The sequence below is a fragment of the Petaurus breviceps genome, unplaced genomic scaffold (assembly GCF_028583685.1).
Source record: "Petaurus breviceps papuanus isolate PSGF00001 unplaced genomic scaffold, PetGlider_PUasm1.0 173, whole genome shotgun sequence".
Classification (NCBI taxonomy): Eukaryota; Metazoa; Chordata; class Mammalia; order Diprotodontia; family Petauridae; genus Petaurus; species Petaurus breviceps.
Window position 1 is genome coordinate 22992826 of NW_027185759.1, and position 27766 is coordinate 23020591.

The 27766-nt window shown below is 36.0% G+C and overlaps 1 pseudogene; it reads right to left on the reverse strand.

Annotated features, from left to right (window-relative positions):
• Positions 1 to 8842: 8842 nt before the first annotated feature.
• On the reverse strand, positions 8843 to 9460 carry LOC138157794 (ras-related protein Rab-38 pseudogene; annotated as a pseudogene).
• Positions 9461 to 27766: the final 18306 nt, after the last annotated feature.

The window sequence follows — 27766 nt, forward strand, 5'->3', positions numbered from 1 at the left end:
ACAGAGACAGAGAGAGAGACAGAGAGACAGAGACAGAGAGAGACAGAGAGAGAGAGACAGAGACAGAGACAGAGACAGAGACAGAGACAGAGACAGAGAGAGACAGAGACAGAGACAGAGAGAGAAGGAGAGAGAGAGGAGAGAATCTGATGAAACTCTACTCTCATTCCTTGGGGAATTCCATCGAATAATCACAATAGCAACCCATCCAGACCTTCTTATGGAGTTTCAAAGTTGTGAAAAACGTTTAAAACTAAACCAAGAAACTTATCTTTGATGCTCAAACTAATATGAAGCCAACAAAATTAATTTAGTGTGTATGGAGGGAGGGGAGATGGTATAAACAAATCTGTGCTTTAGGAAAATCTTTTTGTTAACAGTGTGAAGGATGGTTTGAAATGAGAACAGTCTCTAGGCAGGAAAAACAATTAGGAGGCAATTTTAGCACTCCTGGCAAGAAGTTAAGGGAGCCTGAATTAAGGGTGGTGACTGTGGGTAGACACCTGCTCCTAAATCTACAACTCTATCTATATCATTTTTATCTACTTGTATGTCTCTATCTACATTTTAGATCCATATCTATACTATACTGATATATGTGTACATCCAAAAATATCTCTCATCTATAAATATGACAGAAATTAGAGATAGAAAAACATCTGGAATTTCCCCCCCTTATTTTAGAAAAAAAAAAAGATTATAAATTAAATGCACTGGAAGAATTTGCTATTAAAATAGTCACTATTGGGAATCCTTTACAAAACATACAATTTTATTTTTAATGGAAGCGAGTCCTGAAAAGCTAATGTTCTACATTATTTTTTTTTAATACAAAAAGAAAAGGGACTAGGTTAAAGCAGGAAAAGTCTTGACATTTAGATATTTGTTCTTTACTTTGTTCCTCCCCAATTTCTCTGCTATGGCCCTAGAGAAGGGAGCTGAAGGATCCCATTGTTTCTCTGCCTTTCAGAAAAGTTATGCCATTACAAAGCCCTCTTTCTTCTGTTTCTTCCATATCTTTGTGATTATTCCATGAGATAACAGATAGTCAAATTCCAGGGTTTTTTTAATCCTCTTTCTGAGCTTTTTGGTGGTTTATCAAGATGACAATTCTTATTCAGACTCCCTGGTAATACCCTAAACACTGAGAGATTCAGGGATATGATCTTGGGGCACTAATTCTTGGCCATTACTTTCTCCTGTTCATTTTGTATAAACTTTCTCTCTTATCTCCTGGCTCCTAGAATCTTTTGAAATTTACAGACTTGAAAACAAAAACTCTACACTGAGTTTTTGAACATTTAGAGTACTTGAATGTTACATAATCCAAAAATGTACTTAATTCTTTTTTATTTTCTTTTTTAAAATGACTTTTGTTTATTTTTTTATATTTTTCAGGAAATAAATAAAAAACCCTTGCACATCTAATTAATAAATTAGTATGTTTGAACATAATATTTGGTTGAAATTCTGATATTCTCTTCCACTGACGTTCCCCTCTCTTTTCCCTGTCCATTCCAGGATTGTTTATTACTTATGAGCAACTGAAATAAGAACAAATACCTTTTGAAAAGATCATTTTTTTTCATGTTACATGGTAGAAATCATAAACATTTGGAAAATGAAGGAATAGGGCTGAAATTTTGGTCTCCACATCTTAACTATGTAACCTTGTGTAATTCATGTCCCCCACTGGAATTCAGATATTTTTTGGCGAAATGAGAGAGTTGGGCAAGATGATCTTTAGAGTTTCTACTTGCTTTGAGTCTGTGAACCTATGACCTTGCTACATTGGAAGAGAAACTTCTAGAAGTTAAAGGCCACAACTATAGTAAATTCTGAACAAAACCTTATACATTTTTGGTTGTCTAGTTAGGTAGATTAAAAAATAATAATTTGCTTACCTTATTAAGGACTAAATAATATTAGAATAGCATTACTGAGAATCAGGAAGTTATTTTAAATAACCATGGATATAGACAGTTACCATTTCTCTTTGATGAGTTCCATTGTAATTTCCAGATATGAATAAGATTGATTATACTTAAGGAAAGACTGAGAAGCTGCCTCAGTAGAATGATTCAAAGACTACTGGAAAAGCATATTTAACCCATAACCCAAAATCCTGTGCCAGTTCCAAGAGATTCATGAATTCACTGTACTAGGTAATACAATAGTTAATGACTAATACTTTCTAACTACTTGAATGATATAGATATAGATATAGATATAGATCTAGGGGCGGCCAGGTAGCACAGCGAGTAAGAGCACCGGCTCCAGTATTGAGAACACCTGGAGATCGAATCCTGGGCTCAGATATTTAGCACCCACCCAGAAACACCTGGCCGTGTAACCTTGAGCAAGTTGCTTAACCCCAAGTGCTTAGGGGCCGCCAGGTGGCTCAGCGAGTAAGAGTACCGCCAGGATGACCTGGATCAAATCCGGGCTCAGATACTCAGCACCACACCCAGAAATAACTGGCCGTGTAACCTTGAGCAAGTAACTTAACCCTGATTGCTTTAAAAAAAAAAAGAAAAAAAAAGATATAGATCTATCTATCAATCTATCAATCTATCTATCTATCTATACATATATAGAAATCTTTAATCCTTAGAGACATTCTCCAAAGAGATCATAAGATAAAAACAATGACTGTATTGTCAAACAAGGTATGAACTTCTCAGTTGAATTCCGTGGTCCTGAATAATTCCTATTAACTTGACTGGAGTTGATTTTAGGTTGATACATCCTTAAATTTATAAATGACCTTTTTCCTACCAGGACTTGCAATTTTCTCACTCACTCATTCACTGGCAGTGAGTAAGAGAAAAAGTTAAAAATATACTTTCTTGATTTTCCCTTTGGACAGAAGGGAGGTACAAGGGTAGGAATTTTTCTTCAAAAAAATTATATTAAAAATGTAGGACAGCCAGGTGGGACAGCGAATGGAGGACCAGGCCTATAGTCAAGAAAACTAATCTTCCTGAGTTTAAATCCAGCCTTGGACACTTACTAGCTCTGTGACTCTAAGCAAGTCACTTAACCCTGTTTGCCTCAGTTTCCTTATCTGTAAAATGAAGTGGAAAAGAAAATGGCAAACCATTCCAGGATCTTTTCTAAGAAAACTCCAAATGGGGTCACAAAGAGTTAGATACAACTAAAACAATTGAACAACAATAACAACATATAAAATGTATTTGTTTATGTTTGCTTAGATTAGATAGAGGAAGGACTGGAAGCATGTAAAATGGTTTGATTCTAAATAGTAGGGCTATAGCCTCTTCTGGAGTCTTCACTCTTGATTTTGTTTCCTATTTTTCTCTTCTCTCTAGGCTTGTCATAAGAGCAATTACCTCTGGTTCCTACATATTCCTTCCCATCTGTTAGTCCTAAGGAGTGGCAGCCTTTTTTTGAGCTATAGATTTCCTTCCCTCCTTGTTGGCAGGAAGTAAACACTATAATTTGAGTTCATTCACAGTCCTGGATCTGTTCCAAATTGGACGTGAACAAACAGGTGTATGTCTTCTCAGCAATATATATTTTTTCTTTTTTTTTAACCCTTTCAAAGGAAAGGAAGTGGGAAGTCTATATGGCTTAATGTTCACCTAGACCCTACCAGGCCAAGGAGATATCAATTCAGTTTAACCTTCTTTCTTACCTTTCTTATATTGTTATGATTATTACTGATCATTCTATTTTCATTATATAGAAGTCATTTTGGATAGATTAGTCTGTTATTTTTTTCTTAATCAGTAGATCACTTGAGAGTCTGTGTGCTCAGTGGTTCACCCTATACACAACTGGAATGTTCACTCCTGTACTGAGAGTTCGTCTATATGTTGACATTTCCCACTAAATCACTCTTTCAAAAAAAATGTGCAGGAATTTGAGGGTTAGGAGTTGAACATGTGCTTCATGCTTTGACCAGGCCCTAAAATTTCAAGGAATATAACTTTCCAGACATCAGCATGGAAGTTGTCTAAACAGTTGTTGAAATCTAGGGATTCCTTTCATCTAAAAAACAGCTAATAGAGTTTCAAAAATATTTTCTCATTGAACGAGTCCATTGACCTTTTTTTTTTTCAAATACCTATGTTTTTCACCTATCCATTGAGCATCTTGCTTATATAGAAGTTCACATGACTCATTATGGATCATAGGATTGAATCAGAAAAGTTTTATCTCATATTAAAATGGCAAATAAAACCTTCATTACTGTGATCTTTTAATAGAACATTTACACTCTCTAGAAATCGGTGGGAGAAGGGGTAGGCTTTACGAATGCAACCACTCCATTCAAACAGTTAGAAGGTAAGATTGATTAACTTTGAAATTACCAAGGAAGAAAACACATGAGGCATTTACACATTCTGAAATTCTTTGTCTTAGCAGAAATCTTTCAAACTAAAAAGTCATCTGAGTGAAGACATGTTTCTCTTCAAAAAAAATTCATATATCTTTTTGACATTAAAAAAAAAGAATTATTTAGACTTTTTTCAAATTATTTCAATCACTTTTTTTTATTCTTAAAAATTATTTTAGGCCAGCACCACTGAGGAATTGTTGTGTGTCCTTCATTTTCCAAGAGGATCACTGACATCAGAAGTGTGAGACCTTGACTTCCAAGTGAGCTGGATTGAAGTGAGGGAGGACTGGAAAGTTCTCAACCTCACTCTCTCTTACAGAATATTCAGAGTCCAGTGGCAAGACAAAGGTCATGAAGACTGGTGATGGCCCTGAAAGAAGTGGGAGACTTTGGCCCTTTTAAACTAAGGTCTTTCACAGTTTGTCTGAGGCCACACCCATCTAGTAATTAATGGATAGGTAAGAACTGAGACAAAATAAGGCCTAAATTCTAAAAAGAATCAGTCTGGGACCCTCTGGGTTTCTGGTCAGAACTGAAACAATTCCTATTTACATTCACCCAGAGCCATCAAAATCTAAACAATAGGCAAGTGAGCCTTGGGCTGGGCCCTATTATTAACCAATCAGTGAGAGCCAGAGTGATTTGGGTTTTAAGGCACAGTTTAGTAGCTACCTTTGAATCCCAATGGGCTTTATCAAAACCTGGTTTTTCAGAGCTAAATTTCAAAAAATCATAAATGAAAGTTACTTGAGACAAAAGGATTAAATGTACTGGTATTCTTTTTAATGATATAATAAATTAGTAGGGAAGAAAAAAAAAATCTAGCCTCAAATTCCAAAATATCTTGCAAAGTATAAGTCATCAGAATTTTATTCCTTTGGACAAAACACTCACATGTAAGGGTATGACTCTCCATATGGATAGAGGGAGTGGAGAGGAGGAAAAAGAGGAGACTGAGAAGGAAGGGAGAAAGGAAGAAAGGAAATAGGAGCATTGTCCAACGGGAAGTGGCCAATTGGTACTCCAGTGGGCAGCTACTACTACTCATAGATTGTTGTTCATCCTTCATTCTCAAAGAGCACCAATGATATCAGGAGGGTGATATCTTGATTTGCAAGTGAGTTGGATTTAAGTGAGGCAAGACTGTGCAAAGTTGTTAGCCTCACTCCTCCAGAGTCATTCAGAGTCCAATGGCAGGACATAGGTAAGGATGAATTGAAATAGGAATGCAAGCATATGGCAGAAAAGATGATTATAGATTGTGAGGAATGCTAGGTAGGGCACAACAGACAGAAAGCATTATGAGAACAGCTGGAATGTAGAGGATAAAGAACAGTAGGCAGAAGGATGTGGGAATTTGGTACAAAAAAAGCAAGGTGGAAAGGCACCAGAGATAAACACCAATGACTTAGATATTATGAGCTGAATACAGGTGCTGGAGTCATTCAAGCATGCTTACAAGGGAAAACAAAAGTTTTAACTGGTTATATTAGAAGGAACATGATGATAATAATAACAATAACAATAATACCAACTAATATTTATCATTCTAAAATTTGCAAATATTATCTCATTTGAGCTTCAAGAAAATTTTGTGACAAATTATCTAATATTTACCCCTTTTGCAGACAAAGAAACTTAGGCTAAAGGCTTTTAAATGAGTTGCCCAAGGTCATAGAAGTTGTGTTTGAGGCAAAAAAAATTGAAATCAGGCCTTCCCAACTATAATTCTGTCCACTCTATCACCTAACTTCCAAAAGGAGATTGGAAGATAAGCCAGAATTGGCATTTAAAAATGTGTACAGAACCAAAGGAAATATTTTAGATGTAATATAGTTTTGTAGTCATGATTTTTGAATATTATTTGTGAATTACTAATAATGTATATGGGTCCAACAATATAGAAAAGATATTACCTAAAATTTAAACCTTGAAATGTATCTGTATTAGTAAGTTACTCTTATCCACATTTGTAAAATTTTTAGATTTTCACAAGTTTGGGGATCTGTATATACCTTGTTAATTTAGGATGTTAAATGGATTCTGATTTGGCACATATTACATACTCCTTGAGTTTTTTTAAGTCCTAGCTTCCATTTTATATGAACCAGTTAGTTTTCAATCCCTTGTAATTTGGCAACCTCAAAATGCAAATTCAACTACTGTATCCAAAGCTATGAATGGGAGATTTGGGGGGGGGGGTGGAGTAGAGATGGTAGAGAAGCAATCAGCCCAGTTCTCCCAATATTCTCCTCCAAACAACTTTAAAATAAAGCTTCAAAATCTGGACTGAGAGAGCCAACAAAAGGTAAGACTGAGACAACCTTCTGACTCAAGCTATCAAAGGAAGTCAGAACGAGAGATCTGTGACATAGGGGATGAAACTGAGCCAGAGTACACATAGATGAAGCACCAGTGGTGAGAATCAGTGATGGTGACAGGAACAACATCAGCTTCGGAAATTCTGAAACAAGGGGCGGCCAGGTAGCACAGCAAGTAAGAGCACCAGCTCCAGTGTTGAGAAGACCTGGAGATCGAATCCCGGGCTCAGACACTCAGCACCACACCCAGAAATAACTGGCCGTGTAACCTTGAGCAAGTTACTTAACCCTGATTTCTTAAAAAGAAAAAAAAAAAGAAATTCTGAAACAAGAAATGGTAAGGTGACCTGGAAACTGGTCAGAATACAGAGTATACCTGACTAGATGTTGTTTTGTAACTCCATTGCTTATACCAACTTCTAGGTCATAGTTCAAGGATTGAGAGGAGCACTTTCATTTAAGAGAAAGTAGAAATCCTGAAAGACAGTAACACTTTGGGCACAAAGGGATCAGGGACTCTGATGGACAATATCATTTCTGGTCCCAAAGGAGGAGGACTTCTGAGTATTTATTTCATTCCTAAGGTATTGAGGACCTTTCCTGGCTAAGAACCAGAGTACAGACCATACCTCAAAAACGAACAAACAAACAAAAAAAACAACAACATGGCCATAAAAAGTTACCATGGTGACAAAGATCAAGACACAAATTGAGAAAAAAAACAATGAAATTAAAACAACTGCCAAGTCTCAAAGAAAAAAAAAGTAAATTGGAGACAAGCCCCTTCCCCCCAAAAAAATTAATTCTGGGAATAGATCTGGGAAAAAAATCATTTTCAAAATAAAATGAGTGGTAAAAGAAAAATTATGCACAAAAATGAAACAAAGGAATAAAATTATGACAAGATAATTAAGAGCTTGGTTAAAGAGGCACAAAAATACTGAAGAAAATGATACTTTGAAAACAGAATTTGTCTAATGGAAAAAGAGAAACAAAAATTCACTGATAAAAGTAATTCCCTAAAAAGCAGAATTGGCCAAATTAGAAAAAAGGTACAAAAGTTCACTGAAGAAAATAATTTCTTTACAAGTGAATTCTATCAGACACATAAAGAACAATTCTTTTACAACTTATATAGACTATTTGGGAAAATAGTCAAAGAAAGAGTCCTACCAAATTGTTTTTATGGTACAAATATGTAATTGATAACTAAACAGGCAAGAGTCAAGACAGAGAAAGAAAATTCTAGACTAATTTCCCTAATGGATATAGATGCAAACATTTTAAATAGAATATTAGAAAAAAGATTATAGCATCCTATCATTAGAATAATACACTATGACCAGGTAGGATATATACCAAGGATGGAGGGCTGGTTCAATATTAGGAAAACTGTCAGTATAATTGACCATATCAACAATAAAACAAACAGATACCATATGATTATCTCAATAGATACAAAAAAAAAAGCTTTTTTTGAAATGTGTTTCTATGTTTTATTTTTCACTTGAGAAAAAATCGCATATTATATATATATATATATGTATTACAAGTCAGTATTAACCCCACAGCTTTGGATAGAAGCAGGTGGTAGAACAGCACTTAGAGGGGGAGGTCTGTACATTGGTTTTCAACATTTAACACAAACTGCTGAAGACAGGGAAGGTGAAGGACTGAAAGGCAGACAATTTAACTTTTGGTCATTGGTAACCACACGCCATTTGGTGTGTGTTTCTGAAGAGTTAAATCAGAGAGGATCTTATGATGTTTGGAAGAAAGATATCTCTAAATAGCACTGTCAGCACTTCAGTGGTCTATGGGACAATCAGCAACCATCCTACATTAGCCTCACCTGTCTACAAAAGGTAAAGAACCAAAGTGTTATGACCCTGACCTTCTTCTACCTTGATGGATGGTCATGACCAGCAGGGGTTGGGATTTTGTAAAAGATTTCCTCAAAACTTGTAAACACTGAGTTGGTGATTCTTTGGAAAGGGTAAATCGGTTTTTCTCTCTTGTAGGACAGAGGGGCAAATCTTTGTGCTTCAGAAAGCATGTATTTCCCTATCCTGACATTTAACAGAAATAATAAATATCCAGTCACAGCTGATGGAGCCATTGAATCACCCTCAAGAGATTCCCACAAACCTTCAGCCTAGGGCTTGAAGCAGCTGGAGATCTTGGAGGAAGGAAGATATTGTTCTACCATGTCAGTTTCCACAGACTGCATCAGGTCACTCTCATTGGTGAGTATGTGTTTCAGCGAGCACCGGAAGGCTTCGTTGATGTTTATATTTTCTTTTGCTGATATTTCAAACCATCCCACAAAGCCATTTTCCTTGCAGAACTGACCCAACTTGAGCCCACTGTTGAGGAGCATGTCACACTTGTTGGCTAACAGAACTGCTGACACTGGTCTGCCATTAGGGAGAGTTAATGCGGAGTTCCAGTCACTTTTCTACTTTGTCTCTGCCTGGAATGTGGCTGGCCTGGTGAAATCAAAGACTATCAATGATTCCATGGCTTTTCGGTAATAGAAGCTCGTAATGTTTCAAAATCTTTCTTGGCCCACAATGTCCCAGAGCTGCAGGTGCACTATAGTACCAGGTCCCACTGGAGCACTTTCAAGGTGAAGTCTACCCCAATGGTGGCCCAGTAGTGGGAGGAGAAGTTCTGGTGCACATAGTGCTTGATGATGCTAATCTTGCCCATGCCCAGATCACCAATCACCAGAAGTTTGTAGAGAAAGATGCTCCCTTGGCTGGCCCTGCATCCTGACTCTGTGCCCCAGCCCACCCCACACACATTGATCACATGCCCTGTGCAAAGGAAGCTGGGGGGGTGCTGCCCCAGGAGGGACCCCAGCATGCATGGGAGAGTGTGTGTATGTGTGTATCTGTGTGTGTAGGCATGAGGGAGTCTGTGTGCCGAAGCCAGAAAAAAGCTTTTGACAAAATACAACAACCATTCCTGTTAAAAACACTAGAGAGCATAGGAATAAATGTAGTCTTTCTTAAAATGATAGGTAGCATCTACTTTAAACCATCAGCAATAATTACATGTAATGAGGATAAGCTAGAAGCATTTCCAATAAGATTGGGGGTGAAACAAGGATGTCCATTATCACCCTTGTTAGTCAATATGACACTAGAAATATTAGCTTTAGCAATAAGAGAAAAAAAAGAAATTGAAGGATTTAGAATAGGCAAAGAGAAAACAAGCTATTACTCTTTGTAGATGATATGATCATATACTTAGAGAATCTTAGAGAATAAAGTAAAAAAAACTACTCGAAATAATAAACAACTTTAGCAAAGTTGCAAGATATAAAATAAACCTACATAAATCATCTGCATTTCTATATATTACTCACAAAACCCAACACCAAGAAATAGGGAGAGAAATTCCATTTAAAGTTACTGTAGATATTATAAAATATTTGGAGTATACCTGCCAAAAACAAACCCAGGAACTATATGAACACAATTACAAAACACTCTTCACACAAAGTCAGATCTAAATAACTGGAAAAACATCAGTTGCTTGTGTGTAGGCCAAGCTAATATAATAAAAATCGCAATTCTATCTAAATTAATTTACTTATTCAGTGCAATACCAAACAAAGTATCAAAAAAATTTATAGAGTTGGAAAAAATAATAACAAAATTCATCTGGAAGAACAAAAGATCCAGAATATCAAGGGAATTTATGAAAAGAAATTCTAGGGAAGGTTTTCTAGTCATATCAGATATTCAATTTTATTATAAAGCAGCAATCATCAAAATTACTTGGTACTGGCTAAGAAATAGATTGGTGGATCAGTGGAATAGGTTAGTTACCTAAGGTACAATACTCAATGACCATAATAATCTACTGTTTGATAAACCCAAAGACTATAGCTTCTTTGTATAAGAAGTCACTATTTGACAAAAACTACTGGGAAAACTGGAAAAGAGTATGACAGAAACTAGGCATAGATCAACATCTTACACCATATACCAAAATAAAGTCAAAATGAGTACACAATTTAGATATAAAGCCTACCAGTTCCAGATCCATAACTCTGTTATGAAGTGGTAATCATCAAAACAATTCGGTACCACCTAAGAAATAAGAGTGGTGGATCAGTTAAAGAGAGTTACTAATTATTTTACTAACCTAGTGTTTGATAAAGCCAAAGATCCAGGCATTGGGGGCAAGAACTAAATATTTGACAAAAAAATTATTGGGAAAACTGGAAAGCAGTTTGGCAGAAAATAGGCACAGACTAAAATCTTGCATAGTACACAATGATGAATTCAAAATGGATAAATGAGTTATACATAAAGATGAATGTCATAAGTAGATAAGGGGTGCATGGGAAAAATGTACCTGTCAGGTCTGTGAATAAGAAAAGAGTTTATGTTCAAATAAGAGCTAGAGGGGATTAGAGGAAGGAAAATAGATGATTGTGATTACATGAAATAAAAAAAAATCAAAATAAAACCAATGCAGCCAAAATTAGAAGAAAAACAAAAAACTGGGAATAGATTTTTGTGCAATTTTCTCTAAGAACTTTGTTTCTTAAATATAGAGGGAGCTGAGACAAATTCATTGAAAAAAAAAAAAAGAGCCATTCCACAGGTTATAAATGATCACTGGATATAAACAGGCTTCTTTCAGAAGAAGAAATTAAAGCCATCAACAATCAGAAGAAACAATTTTCCAAATTATTACTTATTAGAGAAATGCAAATTAAATCAATTCTAAGATACCACTTCACAAATATCAGATTGGCTAACATGGAAGAAAAGTAAAGTGACAAATGCAAGAGAGGATGTGGAAAAATTGGGACACCAATTCATTGTTGGTAGAATGGTGGACTAGTTCAACCATTCTTGAGAACAATAGGGACATATGCTCAAAAGGCTATAAACTGTGCCTACCTCTTAGCCCAGCAATATCATTACTAGGTCTATACCCTAAAGAGATCAAAGTAAAGGGAAAAGGACTTATTTGTACAAAAATATTTATAGCAGCCATTTTTGTTGTGACAAAAATTCGAAATTGATGGCATACTCAAAAATTGGGAAATGGATGAACAAGATGTGGTATATGATTGTGATGGAATATTATTGCATTATATAAAATGACAAATGGGATGCTTTCAGAAAAAGAAAAAAAGTTGGGAAAATTTATATAGAGTGATGCAAACTGAAGTGACAGAACCAAGAGAATACTGTACACAATATCATCAATATTATAATAATTGTCAATTCTGAAGGACTTAGTTACTATGATGGCAACATTGATCCAACACATTTCTGAAAAAAAGAAGATGAAAAATGCTATCCACTTCTAGAGAGAGAACTGGGGAACTCTGAATGCAGATTTAAACACTTTCTAAACTTTCATAATTTGTATTGTTTTATTTTCTTCGCATTTTCTTTTGCAACACGACTAATCTGGAAATATGTTTTCCATGACCTCACATTTATAATCAAATTTATTTTCTTCTCAAAGAGGAGGAAAGTCAGGAGAAAAATTTTACTCAAAATTTTAAAAGCTGATTGTTAATTTTTATGGTTTTTGGGAAATATTTAATGAGATAATAAAAAAAGTAAAAAAGAAATGATCAGTTCCCTAAGAAATGAGATAGCCAGTGACTTTTTATCATTCCTCATTCAATTTGCCCTTTATGTTATTTCGGGTTTTGTCGGCTCCCTCCTGCTGGATACTCTTTTCATTCCTTGGTTTCCATGACACTTCCTATCCTGGTTTTCTTCCTCATAATCTCTATACCTCCCTTTCTAAGTCTCCTTGGCTACATCATCCCTATTCTCACACATCCTTGGTATTTCTGTCTCCTTACATTCCTTCCTCAACACTCTTCCCTTCTCTCATTATGTTCTGTCTTTAGTATTCTCATCAGCTCCCATTGCTTCAAGTATCATCTAGAAATGACTCCCAAATCTATCTACTCATCTTTAATCTCTCCCCTGGGCTCCAGTCCTACAACAACTACTGTTTTACAAATATCATCTTCTGAATCATCTATATGCAAAGTTATCTCAAAGTCAACATATCCGATGTGGAATTCATGATGTTTTCTCTCCTGAGTACACCTCTTTTCCAAACATTTCTATTTCTCCTACAGGAAACACAATCCTGTGTTTCATCTACCTTCCAGGTATATGCAACAGTGGATAGAATCCTGTACCCAGAGACAAGAAGACTTGTGCTCAAACCAAGTCATTAATAGCTATGTCAATTAATCTCTGCTTGCCTCAGTTTCATCTTCTGTAAAATATAGCTAACAATTATACCTATATCATAAAATCATTGTGAGGATATAATGAGATAATACTTGTAAAGTATTTCATGAAACTTAAAATATCATATGAATACTAGTTGTCGTTGTTGAGGATGTGGTTGTGGTTGTTGCCTTTGCTGTTATTGTATTATTGTTATATGACTCTGGCTTTCAAATATGTCCAGTAGCTCTGTACTACTTAAAGAAAAACATAATTCAAACTCCTCAGCCTGGCATGTAAAGCTTTCTACATTTCATCTTTGAATTCTCTTTCTCATCTCACTCCACTCTATCTTCTTCAAGCACTCTGCTTCAACCAAACTTGATTATTTCCTTTACTCCAAACTTGACATTCTATCTCCCATTTCCTTGTATTGGTATTGAGATTCTGTACCTAATACTTGGCAGTACTGTCCCTGCTTATTATTATTATTACTTGTCTCTTAAGTTCTCTTTATTAGAGGTTTAGCTCAGGTTCCTCTTATTAAGGCTCATCTCAGTTTTCTCCTCATCTAAGAATCTTTTCTCCCTCTTCACAATTACCACTGCTTTTCTCTTTGAATTGATCTATAGTAGGATCCTCTTTTATACAAAATGTGTCATCTGCCCATCTATCCCTTGCTCCCTTCAGTAAAAAACAAGCACTTTTGGGTCAGAGTTTCTTTTTTTCCTTTTCTATTTCCTGTTTCTCCCATTGTGCTCTCTCTCTCTCTCTCTCTCTCTCTCTCTCTCTCTGTCTGTCTCTCTCTCTGTCTGTCTCTCTCCATCCATCCATTCATCCATCTATCTATTTTTCTTTCGTTCTCTCTCTATCTATCCATCCATCCATCTATATACCCATCCATCCATTTATCCATCTATCTATTTTTCCTTCCTTCCTTCCTCCCTCCCTCCCTCCTTTCTTTCTTTCTTTCTTTCTTTCTTTCTTTCTTTCTTTCTTTCTTTCTTTCTTTCTTTCTTTCTTTCTTTCTTCCTTCCTTCCTTCCTTCCTTCCTTCCTTCCTTCCTTCCTTCCTTCCTTCCTTCCTTCCTTTCTTTCTTTCTTTCTTTCTTTCTTTCTTTCTTTCTTTCTTTCTTTCTTTCTTTCTTTCTATCCACACATCTATCCATCCATCCATCCATTTATCATCTATCTCCGTCCGTCTGTCTGTTGGTCTGTCTATCTATCTATATGTCTATTATCTGTCTATATATCATCTATCTATCTATCATCTGTCTATCTATCTATCTGTAAGTAGATGTTGGTTAAAATCAATTCAATATAATTTTTCAAGGATTTCTGATTTCATTCATGTGGGTCCTCTCTTTATTGATGTAGCTCATAATTCCTCTTGTGTTTGTCCTTCATTTCTGAAGAGGGCCATGGTATCAGGAAAATGATGACATGACTTGTGCTAACTTCGCTTTGAGTGAGGGAGGGCTGTGCAAGGTCACCAGCCTCACTTTCTCCTCCAGAGCCATCTCTATAATTCCTCTATAATTTAATAGATGATCTTTTGGAGTTGCTAAGGACAAACAATTATTCACCCTTCAACTAACCTGCATATGTACGTCTCTAAATATAGCTTTCCTAGTCTCTGGGAGAGGAAACATATGGCCCTTCTTTATTCTCAGGGGCAAAGCTTTTCCCACCCCAGAATACTTCCTAGAGTTTTCTTTTTCTATAACAGTTAAAGAATAGAGACATGCATTGTAATGAGGATTTTAGTGCAGTGATTTTCAGTGATAATAAAACTAACACTGAGTAAAGCTGCTGGTCTTATCCAAAATCAAATGGAAAACCAGTAGAAGAGTCAGAATAGGATAGGATCTTCTCATCCTCAATGTCTCAGACAACTACAGACCTCTCTGACTCTTGGCTGCCTCGTTAGCATGCAGTATCCATTCATCCGTGGGGATGCTGACATTTGAGAGAGATTGTTTTCCTAAAGTCTACAACAATCTAAAGGGAAAATGAAATAAAAGGTGCTAAAATAAGCAGTAAGGATCCACCTTTGTCTTTCATCTTTTTTATAGAAAGTTGTATAAATGTCACTTCTTTTAATCATCAAAGTGAAAGTGACTAGCAGTGAGGGGTTTGAATAGAGGAGAAAATCAAATATTGAAGAACATCTAAAATAGGAAATGCAGAAGAAATGGTAGCTTTTTAAGGGGAAGGGGATGTGTGTGTGTGTGTGTGTGTAGAACCAAAGCCTATCAATATGAAATTCAGGACTAGCACAGCCCTGTGGAATAATTTGCAAGTTTCCCTATCACTTTATGTAATTCAAATGATACCAAACCTTGCTAAAGAAAGCACAATCATCTTTACAATGTGCTTGTCTTCTCAGGTTTCCTGAGAATGAAAGAGACATCATAGAAGCTTCACAACATTCTTTCAACTTAAATCCAAGTTATATTTCAATATTGCTTTTTTTTGCTTCCTTTTTTTTTTTTTTTTTGCTTTTTCTTGGAGGGGGAAGGGTAGAAAATTGCGGTTAAGTGACTTGCCCAAGATCACACAGCTAGTAAGTGTCTGAGGCTGGATTTGAACTCAAGTCCTCCTGTCTCCATGGTCGGTGATCCATTCACTGTGCCACCTAGCCGCCCCTTCAATATTGCTTTTTTAGAGAGAAAAAATGATGGATGAAAACTCAGGGAAGTTGAGGGAAGCTTACCTCTTTGTTACCAGATGGCTTGTTGGAAGTAAAAGAACACATGAGGTTGAGTCAGAGGACCTCAGGAGAAATCTGGCCTCTCCTACTTGGCAATTGTGAAACCCTAAGTAACTCCCTTGCTTCTCAGGAACTAGGTGGAATGGATGTTCTTAAAGTCCATCCTAGCTCTCAATCCTTTCAGCTAGTAGGCAAGTTGTCTTTTATACATACAATTGAAATTTAATTTTAACTACTTATTTTCCTCTCTTATATACAACTATTTTATTTATATGAGTTAATGTTATAACTGCATATATGAGTATATGCATTATGTATAAGGATTGCCAGTCTAGACATAAAATGTCATCTATACAGTTAGTTCCTTGTGATGACTTACCCCTCCCAATGCAGAATGATGCCAGCTCTAGGTCTTAGTCTTAGGAAATTGCCAGTGAACACTGAGAAGTTAAGCTTGCATATCACAGAGTTGAGACTTGAACCCAGACATTCCAAAATTCTATGCCAGATCTCTATCTACAACTTCATCCAGCCTCTCACCATGTTTCCATGTCCCATATGATTTTTATCCATACCCACGCATAATACTCCTTACATTATATACCCCAAATGCTTAAGGTCTTTTTCTCAAGCTTTTAAAGTGCCAAGGTACTTTTGCAGTGCTCCCATTTTTTATGTGTTATTCCTTCAATTTTGCTGCATACTGACCTATCTTCTGTCTTTGATAATATGAATTTCCTGATCACAGGTGACAATGTATATTAAGCTAAAGTGTGCTTACACCTGTCATAGCACATGTTATGATTTGTGTATTGTTCTCAGGATACATAATTTCTTGTAAACTGTTTTCATAAGATAACAGTATAAACTCTGTTAAATCATTTAACCTCTGCCTCAGTTTCCTCAATTGTAAAATGAGGAAATATGAACACCTACTTCACAAGGCTGTTGTGAGGATCAAATGAAATAATATTTTTGAATACTTAGCATAGTGCCTGGTATAGAGCCAATATTTTTTTCAATAAATGTTTCCTTCCTTCATGTGTTCCTTTATTGTCCTCTCAGTAAAGCTTAGTATTTATTTTTTAGACAATTTGGTGTTCCTTTCTTTGCACTTATAACATTACTGGAAGAACTGCTACTCAAAAGACAAGTTTGTTTTTTGTTGTTGTTGATGTTTTGTTTTTTTTGGGGGGGCATGGTATGATAGGATGGGGTCATTGAAAGTGCTAAACAATTTCCCAAATATAGTCTGTGAGGCTCTTATTCAATTTTGGCTCCAACTAAGAATCACAGAATTTCAGAGTTGGAAGAGATGAAGAAGCCCTCTAGTTCATCCTAGTCACATAAGAAAAAAAAGGGAAAGGATAAGAGAGAGGAAGAAGGGGAGGGGAGGGGAGGGAGGAAAAGGAAAAAAAAAATCAGTCACTCACAGCATAAGTGTAGTTCCAACTTAAAGATTTCAATGTGAGAGAAGCCACACGTATAGAGACAGCCCATTGTACTTTCTAACAACTAATTATCAAAAGATTTCTCCTTACATTGGGTCTAAATGTCTCTATTTACATTGCCCAACCATTGTTACTATTTTTACTTTCTGGAACTAAACACATCTCATCCTTCTTATATATCACACACCTTCAAGTAATTGAAGACAGATGTTTTAGACAATTAATCTTTGCCAGTCTAAATATGTCAATTGATGCAAACGTGGCCTAAACTCCTCAACCATTCTGGTTGTCAACTTCTGGATCGCCTTCAGAGTATCACAGAGGAGAAGTGAGGGATAGTCACAGTCGGTAATGTCGCACTGGTTTAGACTACAAATGAACATGATGTATGTTCTATTGCATTTTAAAATTCATTTTCTTAAACATTTGCCTGTTACATTATAATCTGTTTCAGCCTATGAGTTTGAGAGAATTGGAGAGGCATACAAGTACCAAGCTCCATTTCTCTCCTATTTCTAATGATGCCATAAATCCAGGGAATCTAATGGACTCATATAATAGGATTATAGATTTTGAACTATAAGGGATATTAGACATTGTCCAAGCCTATCTCTTTGCACATGGCTTGGTAAGAAGATCATCCCAAAGTTTTTGGGTAGTGACAAAGATAGAATTATGAACCCAGGTCCTTTGATTTTAAGTCTTATATACTTTCCACTATTCCACTTGGGCTCCCCATCCTGCAACATCAATTAGTCTGACATTGTGAATAGTTTATTGGAGATAATATTACTTACAACAAAATAATCTCTTCCCTAGTTTGGATCAAAGCATGTGAAATTTACTTTTTTAATTCCCCCACAGTTCAAAAGAGAAACTAAATAAATAATCAGATATCTGTAGGTGCATGAACCATGTTTAATTATTGCCAAATGTTTCCAAATGTCGATGAGAGCTGAAGGTTAGACCCACAGTATGAGACAAAGTCAGTTCCCAAGGGGGAACCATTCTGGAGTATCAGTGCCAAAAATCTGAGTTACCCAGCTTTGTGCAGCAAACTCAAACAATTTTATCCCAACTTTAGTAGTGATATCTGCTTCTCCTTTAAAGAACATAGGTTTAGAATTTAAAGGACCTAACGGTCATCAAGCTCAACACTTTCATTTTACAGATAAAAAAAGACAAAACATAAACCTAAAGCCTAAGGAGTTAAACAGCACACTCAACTTTGCACAAGTATTAAATAGCGGAATCCTCTAAATTCAAAATAGTGTTGCTTCCCACTGGAGAACACTGTCTTCTTGCATAGCATCAAAAAAAAAAAAGACTATACTATAGCATTTAAAGAGAGGCTAAATTTAGAAATTCTGTCTCTGAAGTCTGTATTGGTAAATATCAAGCAAGAAATACCACAAACCTTTGAAATGAAAAATGATAATGTTTACAAACACGGCCATTACATACTGGAAATCTTTTGTCTTTCAGCAAGAATCTAATAAGTGAATCTCTTAAAGCCCTTATAGTTCTTCAGCTGTATCTGACTTGTCTTGATTAAGTAGAGAGTTTTCCTGGAATGATACTGGAATGGTTTGCCATTTCCTTTTCTAGTGAATTGAGAGAAATGTCTTGCATGTCATACAGATTATATCTGAGGGCAGATTTCATCTCAGATCTTCCTGACTCCAGGCATAATGCTCTATCCACTGAGTTACCTAGCTGCTTTCTGGAGCCATTATTAAAATGTTGTCATAACCAAACCCTTATGCCCACAGGATACAATTTCACTCACCCACATACTTATATGGATCCATGGATTTTGCCATTCCATTCTCTCTTACTGCTGTTTCTTTCCCTACTTGGAGCTTATCCCCAGAAACAAGATGCCCCTGAAGATAAAGTAAGAGAAAATAAAAGCAGAGGGGGAAAAAAAAAACACCCAGACATTTCTTGATTCCTTCTAGACATGTCTGAATACCTTTTAAGTCTTCGCTAAATTTCTCTTTTGTGATTTTCTTGATTATGTTTTATGGGCAAAGTAAATACAACTGCCTTGTGTGAGTGATTATGTGTGAGCAGTAGGAGGTGGCAATGATATTATGGCAAGCCAGCCTTAATGCAAATATTCAGGCTGGGGCCCTGTAGGAAGGCATACATCAATTCGCATCTCCATTTCTCACCCTACTTCCACATGTTCCATAGTTGTAAAAAGTGAGGAATGATTTTATGTAGCTGAAGGTTGCTTTTCAATTATAGTGAAATTGGTTTAAATTTGGAATCAGTGGTCCAGTTTCAAAAGAAATTCACAATTTCTCACTCTCTTACTATTTTGCTGAAGCAAATCTAATATTTACAGATTTTTCCCCTCCAGTTTGCCTTTTGTATATCTATCTTGTCATAACCTAGACTTTTGTTCAATTTTATAATGCATAATTATTGGAAATCAAATATTCCCACAATTATTAGATAGTTAAGGCAGAATTATAATACTGATTTCTCATCCAAAAAGAAAATTATGTAATTGGTTTCAGGCCTGGACTTAGGAATACTTGCTTAGTTTTGGTGAAGATTGTTGTTTTTGGTGGTGGTGGTGAAGATAAGAACTATCAAAATGATTTTTTTCCAGAAATCAAAACTAGAAGCATCATAGCCTGTAAATGAGAGAGAACAAACAAATAAACAAAAAGTCACTAAATATAAACATTTCAATTTTCTAGACTTTTTGTTAAAATGAAAAGGAAAGTGTTATATGTGCTTGAATTCTACAGCAGACATCCCAGCAAAATGTGAAGAGGTACCAGATAAAACAGTCGTCATCAGTAAATAAGATGAGGCATTAGAGAGCTCCTCCAGGTACTTAAGGTCAACAAAATTAGATGATTAAGAGTTTGCAATAATTCCAAGTGCTGATGTCCAGGGGGCCTGGATCTAGGTAGTAAAAATAGGGCCTAAGTTCTGAGGAGGGAGAGTCAAGTCAAGCCCTGGTTCCTGCACCAGCAGATGGAGATGCAATGTGCATGAGTCAGGGTTCTCTAAGAAGACTGGAAGTGAGAAAGGTCTGCTATCAATAGGTGGCTGCCAGAAGAGAGAGAGAAGACTATCCTGGAAGCCCTTGCCATGGAGGCCTCCAGGAGATCTGAGATAAGCATGTAAATTTTTTTCAGGTTATGTCCTGTCAGAGCTGCAGCATTCGAAGTACTCAACACCTGGCCAAAATGGCTCAAGGAGAAGAAGACAGACACAGGACAGAGTTCAGCACCCGCTTTTGGCCAACAGGGTATGAAGACAAAAGAGATAGCTAGAGCAAGAGGTCTAGATCTGATCACCCCATCTAGAACCTTGGCAAAGCAATGGCAGAATGGTATCAAGAATACAGGGGGACCAACGGATGCAGAGTCTTCCTATTATGCCCAGGTGTGTGGAACGGAGTAGGTCCTAGCTCTTACACAAAGTTTCATTCCAAAGATTATGATTGAGTGAATCCAAAAAAATGAGTTAAGGGGTGAAATGAGTAAACAGAACACAACTCTAGCTATAACTATACACATATACATATATATATATAATATATTATATATACACACATATGTATACATATACACATATATGTATATATAGTCATTTAAGAGAAACATGAGTATAGCAAGAAAGATTAATTCCATGACAAGTACAAGTATGTCTTTAGTAAAAAAGAATAACTTAGCCGTTAAGTGGTCCAAAGAGGTTGGAAGAAATAACCCGAGATAAAACATGAATTTAAATGTATTGAGGAGAAAATGAAAAAATAGCTCATAAGACATCAAAAACCTTACCCACAAAGTGTAATGCAGAATGGAATGTGCAGAAATAAATGATTCAATGAGATAACAAAAAGCATTAGAATGAGTCAAAAGGCAGTGAAATTAGAATATTTTTTGGAGGAAATGGGAGTTAAGTGACTTGCACAGAGTCACACAAATGCTAAGTGTCTGAAGCTGGATTTGAACTCAAGTCTTTCTGGCTCTAGGGCAGGTGCTCTGTCCACCTAGCTGCCTTTAAATTAGAACATTTGAAGTAATCACTACTTCTAAAAAGCAACAGCAACAAAAGACTTGAAATAGGTAATAAGGATATCTCATTTCCTCAGAATCCCTGAAAACCATGACCAAACAAAAAAACCTTAGAAAACTAATTTCAAGAAGTCATTTGAAAAAAAGCCTTTCTAGACCTATTATAATTGGAGGACAAAGTGACAAGAGATAAATAATCTTTTCATAAAATGAAAATACCCAGGAATATCATAGCCAAATTTAAGGCTTTCTGGTCAAAGAAAACAAACATCAGTCAAGATAAGTACAGTAGCTCTGAGAGTGGTACCACCTCTAATATTACTGGTCCTGTTTCCATTTCAGCTCTCATAGTTATCATCTAGGGAAGCAAGCTCTCTGGGAGGAAAGGCTTGCCATCCTTATCAACTGCCACACACATGTTGGGAAAGTCAGCATAGCTAAAACAGCAGGGCATATGAAGGATAACACGTGACAGGCAAGTCAGAATATTACCACTGCCTAGATTACCATCTCCCCTCATATCCTCATAGAGACAAACCAGGACTCTGAACCACAAAACTTTTAGAATTGCAATTTATTCAACCCAGTGCCCTTAATTATCATCCTGTCATCCAAGAGTATGTAGCCATAACCAAGAAGAGAAGATCATGGAAGGGAAAAATTAAATGTAGAGGTCAGCTCAAAGTAAAAGAAAAAAAGAAGACATTAATGACATCTAGAATTGGGTATAATCTTTGAGGGATAATATAGATATTTAACAGAATAGATTACTTCAAATAATTCCAGATGAAAGTAGAACCATGAGAATAATTTATACAATGATTATAATCATGCAAAAGAAAAGGCCTTTAGAATACTTAAGAACTCAGATGAAAGTGATGGCCCTTCATGACTCCAGAAGACTGAAAATACCATATGTTTCCCATCTCTTGGCTAAGTGAGCAGAATATGATGCCCATTTTCAAACAAAGGCAATGTGTGGATTTGTTTTGTTTCACTGTGTTAATTAGTTACAAGTAAAGGATCTGAGATGTCTGTTTGTTTTTCCCCACAGGGGTAGAGAATGGGAGAATTGTTGAACAGCCTCCAAGTCAATAGGTACAGTAAGGAATAATTATAAAAACAGAGAAGAATGGAAAAAGTATCAACAATATAAACAAATAAATAGAAGAGAACAAAAGAAATGTCAGAAATCAACATAGAAAAGAAATCCATTTTTTAACCATTGTGTAAATTTTAATAAAGATTAAAAAATAAGTTTAGCATACAATTCTTCTTTTCCTGGTCTTTTAGTATGTTAAAATTCATGCATATTGAAATTTGTTAAGCTCATTAAAAAAAAAAGCCAATTATTTCAATGACCCATGTTTCTTCTTTGGAATTTAATGTGCTGTCCTTGTCGATTATTTGTTTTACTTTAGGAAAATGCTTTTAAAAGACAAATTATACAAAAACAAAAGGTTTAGAAACAGATCTTGTTGGGTGTCAGTCTCAACTCTGTCACTAACTAGCTGTATGATCCAGTAGAAATCACTCCATCTCACTGGAGGTAAATTTACCCTTGCAAACCGATCCAGACTTCTCCTAGAATAGTCTAGTTTCTCAGACAAGTATGTATGGAACCCCAATCATGTATAATCCACCATGGATGAAAAAAAAAAAGATGAAATGTAGTTCCTTCTCTTAAGGATTTTACATACTTTTAGGAAGATTTAGCAGAACTCCTTCCAGTAAACATGAATCAAGTGTATATGTGATAATTTCAGGAAGCAATGGTCAACTGAGGACATCAGGAGAGGCCATTATATGACAAAGCAAGAGCTGAGCCCTGAAGGAAGCTAGTTACTTTAAAAGATTTGGATGAGAAAGGAATATATTGAAGGTATGAAGGATAGCTAGTGCAAGCATACAGAAGCAATTAAATGTCAATTTGAGGGAAAAGGCGAATAGCCCAATTTGATTGTAATGTAGTTTCTGAAGAGAAATAATGTGAAATTAGTCTAGAAAGCTAGACTCAGGCCAGATTTTGCAGGACTGCAAAATAGCATATTTTTGAAGGATGTCACCTCCAAATTCCTTTCCAACTCTAGAACTCTATGTATTTGATTATATAAATCATTGAAATGAGCCAAATTTCCCAAGTTATATTTCTAATAATGATTATTCTCAAACCCTTTAGATAAAACTGTTTAGAGAATTCAAAGCATCATTCATTACATAGTCAGCCTGAAGTAGATTACTATGTTTCCCCCCATTTTCCAGATGAATAACTGATAACACTACTCAGTAAATCATTACCTTAGTGCGCTAAGTGGCATAAACAGCAGAGTGCCTAATTGTCTCCAAAAACAACAACAACTGTGCGAACAGCCTGGTCCTCCCTGAATGGATAATATTCATTAACGCCTTGAAGCATTCAACACTGGCAAGGCATTCAAATGATTACAAGGTAGTAGCAATAAAAGCACTCTGAAATTAAAAAAAATAGAAATGAAAAATAAATATAGTTTACATAGTGTTCTTCACTGTTCCTTACTCTTTTTGTCATTGTTCAGTCATTTTCAGTTTTTTTTCTGACTCTTTGTGACTACATCTAGAGATTTCTTGGTGAAGACACTGGGATGTTTTGCCATTCACTTCTCCAGCTCATTTTTACAGGAGAGAAAACTGAGACAAGTAGGGTTAAGTGATTTCCCTGTGGTCACATAGCTACTAAGTGTCTGAGGTCACATTTGAAATCAGGTCTTGCTAACTCCAGGCTGGCCACCTTGCTGCCATATCCTCTGCCTAGACTCAGCTTTGTATTAATGTCTCATTTGAGTCCATTTGTATTGCAAAATCCTGGAAAATAGGCATCATAATTAAGGGGTAAAAATGTTTTTCCCCCAGAAAGTAAGATTGATATGAAATTCTACAAACTAAAAAAAAAAAAATCTCAAAGACTAGGAGTTCAAAATCACTAACTTATTGTGAGATGTGGCCAAAGAAACATGAGCAGATTTCTCCACAAATTGACTGGCATATTTGAATACTATGCAGGACATGTATCCTACAGGCAGTATGCTACAGTGGGAGAAGACTCGAAATTTGGATGAAAGAAATTAATCAATAGGTATTTATTAAGCACCTGCCACACCCTAATCACTGTGCTAAGTACCAAGAATATAAATACAAAAAGCAAAATAGTTCCTGTCCTCAAGAAGATTACATTCTAAAGAGGAAAATAACAGGTGAGTAAGAAGTGTGGACAGGAGGGATACTTTGGTAGGGAAAATTTGGGGGACAGTAAGGGATGTGAATGTATTAGATTAAATCATGACATTTAGGGAAAAAAAGGCAGAGTTCATCTGATTGTTGTCTCCAATCTGTGAGTACAGATTTGGGAATAGAAAGGAAGTTAAAAAGAAAGGGAAGGAAAGGAACAAGGCAGTTTATAAGAAAGAGGAGAAGGCTACAGAGTGTTGGGAGTGAAATGAAATGTGACTGAAGAATTTCCTGAAATAGTGGCCTTGGTGAGTTATTCATTGATAAGGAGAGCAGTGCTTCACTGCATAATTTTTCTGCAGGATATGAAGGAAGATAACAAGGAGGAGGAGAAGGTAGAGGAAGCCAGGGAAACAGGGATAAAGTGAAGCATTTGGGGACTTTCCTAAAATAGATGTCTAGGAGAGGCAGTCACCAAATGAGAACATGGCCTTGGGTTTGTAGTGTCCCTAGAGTGGAAAAGAGGCTCCAACTTCTTGCTCTAAGTACCTCATTAAAGTCTTGGCTTCACTACGTATTACTTCTGTGACATTAATCAAGTTACTTAAACTCTGACCTTTAATTCTTCATCTGTAAAATGGAGGTGTTGAACAAGGTGACTTGTGAGGTCCCTTTCACCCTTAAATCTAAGATCTGCATGATTGGAAAAGTCTATTATCCTCCCTGTTTCTTATGCTGATTTAGACTACTCAGAAAATCCTATAACATTCAATTGCTTAGAGTTTTTCCTAAGACAAAACCATCTAGTTTCTAGATTATAGTTTTCTATGTATTTATGTTTTTCCTTTTTGACTTCCTGCTAATGACTTCCTTTAGAATATATTTTTATGCTTTTACTTTCAGGTGGTCGTGTGTGTTATATTTAAAAGGAACATAATGTTAGTAAATGCACATGATTTGCAAGGATGGTAATTATACATTTCTTTGGATAAGGTAGCCATTGACAGGGTGGGACCAAGATGGAAGAGGAAGAAGAAAGAGGACAAGACTGCTTTGCAGGAATTGTGCAATGAGGCAAGTTCCTCCAGGAAGCAAAATTCTCCCTTTGGAATCTTAACAACAATATTTGTCAACTGATACTATAAGCCTATTAAGCATGGAATACTCCAAATAGAGTACTTGGAATAGTCCAAAGAGTTGAAGTTCAAGGTCACCCAAAAGGCAATGCAGACACATGTGGCCTGCATCACATTACCAATTAAGAATTGTGCAATACTACTAGAGTAAATGATGCCATCAGAGAGAGGCATGATTAAAGATTCAGATGAGTTAGTCATCGTATGACTGAAAGAGAACTAAATAACAAACCTCACTTTCCATTGGTTTTCTTTCAAAGTGAAGAGAACTAGAAAAAGTCAATGAGCATATTGGGTGGACCCTCATGGAAGTTTTATGTGAGGATATGAAGGACAGAATGAGGGTATGGATGCATTTCAATCTGTATTATTAATGATATTACCCACATAAATAAGATAACAACTGTCAATGTATGAAAAAAAGAAAAATATAACTATATAATTACATATAGGTATATATGTGTGTGTATTTATATATATATATATATATATATATATATACACACACACACACACACACACACATATATCTTTATATCTTTCCTTCTTCCAGTAAAATAAAAACCCCATGTGGAGTATACATATACCGAAAGAATTCTCTCCATGAACTGAATCCATGACTAGGCTGAGACAAAATTATGAATATGGAAAAATTTCAAGATGGTCCTTGCAAGCTTCTACCTTTCCATCATTCTCCTTCTTCCTTCCCTCTCCATTACTCATTCCCTTTACCATATGATTACCCAGATCATTTTATAACAATGGTGACTAGAACTGAAGTTTAAAGGATAGATAAAACTTAGCAGAAAAGCTGTCAGTGTGTTTAAGGTCCAAAGGACCTTGGGCACCAAGGCAGTGCAGCTGGAATGAGAAAGGGGCATTTGAGAAGTTGAGCAAACTAATGTGCTTCCAGGAAAGGATCTGTTGTTGGTAAGGTAAATTGAATCCAAATGGCAGACAAAGGTACTCAGGATTTTTTGGTACGCAATGGGGAACCATTCAAAATTTGTAAGCAAGTTATGACATGCTTAATATGGCAATTTGGAAAATCTCATAGGATAGTGTATGTAGGGGAGGCTGTAAGAATGACACACCAGAGCAAGGAGAGTAGGTAGTAGCTGACAGAAATTGTCTTATTTGCGTGATGATAAGAATGTATGGGAAAGGACAAGTATGAGAAATATTAAAAACAAATTGTTAGAACTTGGTAACTGATTGACTGAAAATGAAGATTGTGAGGAGAGAGGGAAAGAGATGTGTCATATATAATTCCAGTATATTTAGCCTGGAGGACTGCAAGAACACTGGATCCAGTTAAACCAGAATAGAGATATTCAGAAGAGAGACTTAATATTGATTTGGAAGATGATGTGTTAAACTTTAGCTACTTTCACTTTTCAGGGGTCAAAGTCCTACTAACATGGAAATGTTCAGTGAAACTATATATTGCATCTCATCAGCCTTAGTCAAGACTGCAGAAAGTTTTAAAAATTAGTAATTTAGAAATCGAAGCTTAAAACATGAGAGTAAATGGATTTTGAAATAGAAAATATAAAAAGTAGAAAATGTGAAAGAAGAAAAACGAAAGAAGAGAAGAGGACATAGTTGTTGAGGGTGGTCTTCCTGGAATCAACTACAATATTTCAGGATTGCACAGCCTGCATATTTTAAGGCAAGCATTTGGGTACAGGTTGTTGAATATTCCAAATACATTCACAATGTAATTCCTGTCACATAGTAGGTACTTTGAAAAGTATAGTTGAATAGCTGATTGATTTTAGTAGAGCAAGTTTTTCTGAGGATATGTAATGACAAGCAAAGTAGTACTGTGCTGCTTATTTCAGCTAGTCAAGCTATTTTAAGATCCTTACTTTTGATTATATCAAGAGTCTTTGTTGGAAGTATACATTGTGTTGCCCTTAATAGGCCTAAGGGAGTTTGAAGACCTTCCCTTCCCTTAATGGGCCTAACAAAAACACACAGACCCCATGGTGGTAGAAGTTTGCTGAAAGAGTGGAACAGGATGGGTGGAATAGAAAGGAACAGAACAGAGAAAAATTCAAGTAGATCTGGGAGCAGGCACAACTGACAGAGAAAATGCTTGTTATTTTGGTGTTCTGTTGATCTGTATTACTTTCTGAGAGAATGTTTGTGATGTTGGCACTCTGTAGCACTCTGTTCTGTCAGACAAAAGCCTTGTCTGTTGTTCTGTAAGACAGAACCACCCTGTCTGTTCTTATAAGACAGAAGTCCTGAAAGAGGACTCTACTGTAGATTTGTGCTAGATTTCACAGACA